Below are 9,321 nucleotides of genomic sequence, written 5' to 3'. Positions count from 1 at the left end.
AACCCACTTTGTTGGCCTATATACCCAACCCACTTTTCCTACTTTCAGGGTATTTGTGCAGAAAACCCTTATTTGATCATTGTACCTTAAGAATACATATTTAGGGAGCTACATGTAACATGCAGGGTATGTAGCTCAGTGAAGAACCTGAAGACACGTTTCACTTAGTTTTGTTTATTTAGAAATGAATATTCTGTTCCTGCTGTATTCCTCTGTCTCCATATACTCCTCGTTTTCTTCTCTGCTTTCTGCACTGTGTAATGATTGTATTATCATCTGTCTCTGGCAATTATTGTATATATGATCAGTGTTTGTATTGCCATCGTCCATTCAATAAATACAGTTGTGGGTAGAGCCATTACCAGGGGCTGCAGGAGGGGAGGCACGTGGTTGTTTTTCTCCATCTCACTTGTACCACAAGGAACATCGAGGCCACTTTGTGCAGAACTTAATTTGCCAGTAACTCTTGACAGCTGGCATTTACTCTTCTGGCCTGTCGCCATTCTCTTTATGCTAGCTGTTATTCTCTCTTGTGGTGTTGGAACAGGTAGCGGTAGTGTTAGTAATGGTGAGGGGTTTGGAGACAGCTTGTAGCTGTTGATGTTGATCAACATCTATGGGAAGGAGACAGACATGACACACAAGGTGGTGGTGATGGGGTGGGAAGGGGAAGGGGGAGGGTTGAACCCTTACGCCTAAGTCTGATGTTTGTGACTTGCCGAAATGGCAGCATCTCCCAGCCCCTGTCCAGATGGTCTGGTGGACATAATGAGGGGGGGTCTATGCATATAGTGATGGGGCGGAACGGCATAAAGGCATAAGGGGTAGGAACAAGGGGGGCAGGTGAGATAAGCGTATTCGGGTTGGGTGGGGTATACTGTGGGTAAGGGTAGTGGGGATTCTGGGGGTGTGGGTAGTGGGGATGCTGGGGGTGTGGGTAGTGGGGATGCTGGGTGTGGGGATGGAGAAGAAGTTGGGAGGGATGTTGAGGGGGATGGAGGTGGTAGGGTTGAGGGTAATGGTGCTGCCATTTGATCTGTGGAAACAAGACAATCAGGAAACTTATTGTTAGTAATTGCTATATGATAGATGTGTCTTTGAAAAGGTGGCTATAGCATAGTCATTGATAAGTATGGAAAGTCCTATCTAAAACACACATTTCCACTGCAGATAGTGGGTTTCTCTAGTAAATGGACCAATTTTGTCTGTCCTGTGGCTTCTCATTATAAGGCAGAGGCGTCAGTTACTTGAAAAACACCTGGTGCAGGTGAAAAGGGGTGTGTGGTTCCTTGGCAGGGGCGTGGCTTCATGACAGGGGGCATGGCTAAGTGACCCGACCCCTGTTTTCGGCACATCATGGGTACGGCAGATGGGGGCATCGCCCGGATACTAGTGTATCTGCAGTGCTGGCTTCTGCACTGTGACAGGAGCCGGGTTGCAGCATGTTACCATATAGTGCAGCACCCGGCTCCTGCCACTGAGCAGGAGCCAGCACTTTGGTATCACCCCTCGAAGGGTAACACTCGGGTGAAGGCCGCACCCCCCGCTCCCACCTTGTGACGCCCCTGTTAGGTAAAATCATAATCTTGACTTTCGCCACGGAGACTAATGAAATGTCGACATTAATGTCAACATATCATCCCTGCAGCAGCTTCAGTGGTGTCTTCTGGGTCCTGGTGGTCATGTGACCATCAATTCCGTGTCAGACCTCCAATCATCCAGTTTTCTGGTAATAATTTCTTAGTTATCCCTACCCTTAAACCCTGTCTCTATTGCCTAAACCTAACCTCCCTCCATGGCCTAACCCTAACCTTCTCCCTCACAGTCTAACCCTGGCCTCCCCTCATTGTCTAACCCTAAACTCCCATCTGCAGCCTAATCCCCCCCAACCTTCTTAACAATAACCACACTTTGCAGCCTATCCCTCCCACCCACAACCTAACCTCCCAACCGCAGCCTCATGGTGCTTACACACTGGTCCATCAGCCAGTATGTACAAACAATATGTCTGTGAACCCCATCGTTCACAGATATTGCATCAGCCCTGCAGTACAGCTGACAGCCAATATCTAACGCTGTGTGTGTATGGGTGGTCAGCCAACCACCCATACACAAGGTGCAGCAGCCGGCGGTGATTGACAACTGAATTGGGCAGGCGCATGTAAATGCCTGCCCAGTTCCTGACATCAGTCCTGATGGATCGGGCAGTGTGTATGCTCAACACACTGCCTGGTCCGTCTTTAGATATATCTGCAGATCAATTGATCTGCATATACTGTATATCAATAGGTGTGTACCCAGCTTAAGTCTCCCGCCCGCAGCCTAACTTTTATGTCAATATTCTGAGAATGTTCATACGTTGCCCGTTGATATGGTAACAATATTAACATAATGTCGACATTGTTATTGTGAAACCTTTGACTGTATCTCCTCATTATAATGTAGAGCCTGTATCTAGTTATTGTTACCTTTCTTAAGGGCAGCCGCAGACTCAATGTCAGCTGCCACTTTGTACATTTTCCGGCAACTGCAAGAAAAGAAGAAAGGGACAATCAGAGATCATACATAGCGAGCCGGGAACGTTAGCTGAATGTACAGTAAGTAAAGAAACCATAATGCAATCTGTTAGAGGTGTTAGTAACTTACCAGATGAAAATGTAGAGGATGAATACAGTGAGGGCCACAGCACACACAGCACCACATACACTAATAACCAGCAGGTTCTCTGCTGTCAGTGTCATCGCTGTGCAGGAAAGAAACACACAGGTGACTTACTCATCTCAGTTACAGCCATGCTACACATACCAATTCATTACTTATATCATATCAACAGCAGCGCGGGTTCCTTCACATGGGGAGTATTGGTGATATAGGCAATAAGTATAATAATACAGACTGGCACCTTTATATTCCCTGTACACAACATGAGGATATTCAATACTGTATCTGCATATTCAGGTACCATTAGATATATGTTGTATGGTACCAGTGATACAGATTAGGCCGAGACTACTACTGGAACGTCTCCACCTTCTGGGTTTTATCAGCTTTGCCAGTAACTACGGAATTGTATCCAATACATAGAGATCTGGGCAGTGGTGCAAGTAGAAAAAATGTCTTACGGGTACTGTGTGCGCGCGCCGAAGGCGCGCGTGCAAAAAAATGGGTGTGGCCAAATGCCACATGGGGCGTGGCCAATTAAAATGGGGGCGTGATACACATATGGGGGAGGGGCAGATACACGTATGACCCCAATAGTGCCAGATACACGTTGCCCCACAGTGCCAGATATACATTGCCCCACAGTGCCAGATACACATTGACTAACAGTGCCAGATACACATTGCCCCACAGTGCCAGATACACATTGCCCCACAGTGCCAGATACACATTGCCCCACAGTGCCAGATACACATTGCCCCACAGTGCCAGATACACATTGACTAACAGTGCCAGATACACATTGCCCCACAGTGCCAGATACAGAAATGCCCCCAGAGTGCCAGATATACATTGCCTCGCAGTGTCAGATACACGTTGCCCCACAGTGCCAGATACACATTGCCCCACAGTGCCAGATACACATTGCCCCACAGTGCCAGATACACATTGCCCCACAGTGCCAGATACACATTGCCCCACAGTGCCAGATACACATTGCCACACAGTGCCAGATACAGAAATGCCCCCAGAGTGCCAGATACAGAAATGCCCCCAGAGTGCCAGATATACATTGCCTCGCAGTGTCAGATACACGTTGCCCCACAGTGCCAGATATACATTGCCCCACAGTGCCAGATACACATTGACTAACAGTGCCAGATACACATTGACTAACAGTGCCAGATACACATTGCCCCACAGTGCCAGATACACATTGCCCCACAGTGCCAGATACACATTGCCCCACAGTGCCAGATACAGAAATGTCCCCAGAGTGCCAGATATACATTGCCTTGCAGTGTCAGATACACGTTGCCCCACAGTGCCAGATATACATTGCCCCACAGTGCCAGATACACATTGCCCCACAGTGCCAGATACACAAATGCTCCCACTGTGTCAGATATACATTGCCCCCCGTGCCAGATACAGAAATGCCCCTACAGTGCCAGATATCCCCCAGTGCCAGGTATACATGCCCCCCCAGTGCCAGATATCCCCCAGTGCCAGGTATACATGCCCCCCTGTGCCAGATATCCCCCAGTGCCAGGTATATATGCCCCCCAGTGCCAGATATCCCCCAGTGCCAGGTATATATGCCCCCCAGTGCCAGATAGAAATGCCCCCCCAGTGCCAGATATCCCCCAGTGCCAGATAGAAATGCCCCCCCAGTGCCAGATATCCCCCAGTGCCAGGTATATATGCCCCCCAGTGCCAGATATCCCCCAGTGCCAGATAGAAATGCCCCCCCAGTGCCAGATATCCCCCAGTGCCAGGTATATATGCCCCCCAGTGCCAGATATCCCCCAGTGCCAGGTATATATGCCCCCCAGTGCCAGATATCCCCCAGTGCCAGATAGAAATGCCCCCCAGTGCCAGATATCCCCCCAGTGCCAGATAGAAATGCCCCCCCAGTGCCAGATATCCCCCAGTGCCAGGTATAACAGCCCCCCCCCCCCCCCTTCCCTGCTTACCGCTGCCGCTGGCCGCTGCCGTCCTGTGTGAGGGAAGGAGAGCGCAGCCTGTGCCTCTCCTTCCCCTCAGTCTCCGGCGGGTGTCTCACAGTTTAATTCAGCGCCGATCCGTGAGCCAATCAGAGCTCGCACCGCGAGCTCTGGTTGGCTCACGGATCGGCGCTGAATTAAACTGTGAGACACCCGCCGGAGACTGAGGGGAAGGAGAGGCACAGGCTGCGCTCTCCTTCCCTCACATCAGCGGCGGTGCGAGGAGCGGCGGCCCGTCGGTGTGGGTACGGCGTACCCACGGCTAAATTCTTACGGGTACGCCGTACCCACCCGTACCCGCCCACTTGCACCACTGGATCTGGGTCATATGTAAGGGTAATAAAGACTAAACCCATCTGCCTGGCTGATATAAAGGCCATACTGGAAAAACACATAAGATAAAGCAATGTACAGCAAAGGTAAGGATGAGGTGTCTCTCCACCTGACATACTCTATGGGGGGAATTCAATTCTGTTCTTACAAGATCTATTCAGAATTGGAATTACCACTCAGTGTTGTGTAAGGTTTCCGTAAGCTGCGTATTATCTGCTGAATGTGTCTCATCATTTAGCCAAATAAAATGTATTTTTTCTGCTTAGTAAAAATAATAGAAAGGACTGAGGAATCCACTTACCTCCTGGCTGTTATAGAAGCGCTGATGTTAGAAAGAATAATAATAAATATAGAACACAACACAATAATGCGTGAGCACAGCAAACCACGTCCTTATACTCCAATAACTACCTATCAAAAGATACTGTTCCAGCCTGTCAGCTATATGAGCCTGAGCCCCATTATGATGCGTTCTGGCTGTAATAATTACAGATCTAGAACCTGGTTGGGACTATTGTATAGAGCCTATGAAGCAAAATAAATCCTGTGTTACTTCAGTACTACTACTGTATGTGATAAAACTACAGAAACTAATATTCAGAAACTCTTGAACAATCCGAATTAGCCGTAATGCAATTGTTAATAAAGGATAAAATGTAAATTCACTTTGCTTTAGGGAAATAGGATATTGACATGGACTCAGTATGATATATCGATGGAGGAGATGCCGGCGGTCATAATACCGACAGTGGCATCCCGACCATCAAATTCCCGACAGCCTCCCAGAAACCATCCCCTCCCCTACCCTAACCCTCCCTTGCACGCTGCCTAAACTTCACACTCCCCGCTTGGTGCCTAACCTCCCCTTGTTAGTGCCTCCCCTTTTTATATATATATATATATATTTATATATATTTTTTTATATATTTTTTTTTTTTTTTATTTGTTTATTTTTTTTTGGGTGGTAAACCCCACTGTACTTTACTATTATTTTTCTGTGTATAATCTCATACACGTATTGTGTGACACCAGGGCTGCCATCAGAAAGTGTGGGGCCAGGGACTGAAAAAAATAGGCAGGGCCCCCTACCACACACTGCGCTCACACACTGCCCCCATAGATACACACACACACACACACACACACACACACACACACACACACACACACACACACAATACACGGATGAATGCAGCAAAATATCTGCGTCTTTTCTTCAACAAGTAGATCTTACTAACTCTGGGGCTCATTTACATTTGGATGGAAGTCATGATTATGACACGACTCTCCGATGTAGCAGTACACGTCCGCGCTGATAGGTGTCACTGTCACAATCTCCCTGAAATACTCTTTCAAAAGTAGGCAAGTGTGGCACATACCCGAGCATCCCTTTATATGCTAGCTCCATAATTATTACAAATAAGGCAAGTGTGCCAAGATAGCGGAACACCCCCTATTGCCCCCGGGACATCAAAGCTGCCGCTGTTAGCATCCCCTACCCCTAACGCTGGAGGATGGGTAGGGGCCCCAGTGCATTGCTTTTCCCAGGAGCCTACACTGCTGTTAAGACGACCCTGCCCATAGTCTGCATTATTGAGCTATGTTAAGTATGAGTATTGGTAGCCCATCATTGCAAGACCACTTTTCAATGATCTGCTGATTGAAATACAGATTGAAATATGAATAACATTCCATATTGTCAAGGGGGTTTCCGGTTGCCTGGAAACCCCCCTCCTCATGGCCAGTGACTCAGATTATGACAACAAAAGCAACAGAATATAATACGATTACTAGAGCTGCTGCCACATCATGCAGTTTAAAGGACAAAGCGGACCTTCTGCACGTGCCCAGTGGTAGCAGCTTCTTCTACCAAGTTTGCAGTGTGTGTGGTGGATCTGAGCTCTCAATCAGTGCACTGGACCAGAGAGCAGCTGCCAGGAAGAAGAGACAGGAGCCTTACCATGAGGTGAGTGAATGTGTGCTTAGAAAGTGAAGTTCTGTTGGGAGGCAGTCAATTGACCGCCTGTCGGGATGCCTGCACTCGCTCCCGGTGTCTGTCTCCTGACTGCCAGGATATTGTACTTATCCCGTTCTGTCTCCTACTGGTTCTCTAATGTTTGTGTATTTATTCATTATGGGATATTTAACCTTTTCCTGAGTACTTATTTTATTTATACATAAATATGTTTGATACAGCTTATACGATAGACCATCTGTAGTGTTAAACATTAATACTGTATTCAATACAGTATCCAGAGTAGAAAAAGACCAATGTGTACATTAATGTCCAGGGTTGTTACTAGGTTCTTCTACCACTTCCCCAAACGCCCGCACTTGCTCCAGTGTTCCGCAGAGTGGGAGTTTGTGGACTGCGTGTGGAAACCACCTCTAGAAATTCTGCGTTTGCTTCTGCATTCTGGGAAAAATGTAATAGCTTGCAAGTTGCAGGCATCAACGCGTCTTTAATCATTTAAAAGGCAAAACCGGGGCGTATATTTCCTAAGCTCCCGATTTTGACCGATTTGGTGTTTTTTCTTCAAAGTGTCATCTCGGGAATTTACTAAACACAAATCTCGGCAGTGATGAGGGCATTCGTATTTTTTTTGAAGTCAAAGAAAAAAAATACGAATGAATACACCATCGGTCAAATACGACTGTTATTTGATAGAACTCGGTCATTTACTAAAATTTGTATTTCACAAACACTGCCGGCATTAGGCAAACACTGCCGTGAATAAATACAAATCGTAAAAAAAGCAGTTTTAAAACAGACCTGCTTTTTTTTTTACCGTGTTCTGATAGGCGTGCACGGATCCGTGAGATCCGTGCATGTTTATCAGTGGGAAGGGGTGGGAAAGTGTTAAATTTTGTGGAAAAAAAAGCAAAACCAGCCTCGGGCTCTTTGAGCCGGTCCTGGTTGAAAAAATATGGGGGGGGGAATGACAGGGGTTCCCCCATATTTCATCAACCAGCACCGGGCTCTGCGCCTTGTCCTGGTTCAAAAAATACAGGGGACAAAAAGCGTAGGGGTCCCCTGTATTTTTTAAACCAGCACCGGGCTCCACTAGCCAGGTACATAATGCCACAGCCGGGGGACACTTTTATTGTGGTCCTGGCGGCCATGGCATTATATACCCAACTAGTCACCCCTGGCCGGGGTACCCTGGAGGAGTGGGAACCCCTTAAATCAAGGGGTCCCCCCCTCCAGCCACCTAAGGGCCAGGGGTGAAGCCCGAGGCTGTCCCCCCCCATCCAAGGGCGGCGGATGGGGGGCTGATAGCCTTGTGAAAAAATGAGAATATTGTTTTTAGTAGCAGTACTACAAATCCCAGCAAGCCTCCCCCGCAAGCTGGTACTTGGAGAACCACAAGTACCAGCATGCGGTGGAAAACCGGGCCCGCTGGTACCTGTAGTACTACTACTAAAAAAATACCCAAAAAAAAACAGGACACACACACCGCGACAGTATAAGTTTATTACATACATGCACACCTTCAAACATACATACTTACCTATGTTCACACGAGGCTCTGTCCTCTTCTCCATGTAGAATCCTAGGGGTACCTGTGAAAAAAATTATACTCACATAATCCAGTGTATCTTCTGTTCTTTGTATAATCCACGTACTTGGCAAAATAAAAAAACGGAAACCCGACCACGCACTGAAAGGGGTCCCATGTTTACACATGGGACCCCTTTCCCCGACTGCCAGGACCCCCCCTGACTCCTGTCAAAGAGGGTCCCTTCTGCCAATCAGGGAGCGCCACGTTGTGGCACTCTCCTGATTGGCTGTGTGCTCCTGTAGTGTCTGTGAGGCAGCACACGGCAGAGATACAATGTAGCGCCTATGCGCTCCATTGTATCCAATGGTGGGAACTTTGCGGTCAGCGGTTGGAGCCAATTGGGAGCGACAGTCCGCAGCAACGTTAAGCAACGGGTTGGTGTGAAAAATCTGATCGCTCCGGCGATCGCAGAAAGATTGACAGGAAGAGGGCGTTTGTGGGTGGCAACTGACCGTTTTCAGGGAGTGTCCGTAAAAACGCAGGAGGGACCCCGCGTTTTGTGGGAGGAATCGTGACGTCAGCTCCGGCCCCGATCATCGCAGTGGCTGAGTTAGTCCTGGGCTGTGCAGAGACTGCACAAACTTCTGTTTGTGCAACTCTCCTGCATATGCGATCTCACACCTGCACAGCGAATTCCCCCAGTGACGTGCGGTGGGGTGAGGCAGGTGAGGCAGAGCCTTTCCTGTCACACTAACGTTTGTGCCAGAGTTTTGACTGTATAAAGTATATGAAAAATACAAAGAATATGTTAAAAATAT

The 9,321-nt window shown here is 47.9% G+C and overlaps 1 long non-coding RNA gene across 1 annotated transcript; it reads right to left on the bottom strand.

Annotated features, from left to right (window-relative positions):
• Positions 1-201: 201 nt before the first annotated feature.
• LOC134949418 (uncharacterized) lies at positions 202-2,771 on the bottom strand. The gene is made up of 3 exons (XR_010183156.1): positions 2,647-2,771; positions 2,469-2,527; positions 202-1,036 (listed from the first exon to the last, which is right to left on the bottom strand). It is a non-coding gene; the product is annotated as an uncharacterized LOC134949418 (long non-coding RNA).
• Positions 2,772-9,321: the final 6,550 nt, after the last annotated feature.

Source organism: Pseudophryne corroboree, chromosome 8 (genome assembly GCF_028390025.1).
Source record: "Pseudophryne corroboree isolate aPseCor3 chromosome 8, aPseCor3.hap2, whole genome shotgun sequence".
NCBI classification, from domain to species: Eukaryota; Metazoa; Chordata; class Amphibia; order Anura; family Myobatrachidae; genus Pseudophryne; species Pseudophryne corroboree.
This window is presented reverse-complemented; position numbering and strand designations above follow the sequence as displayed.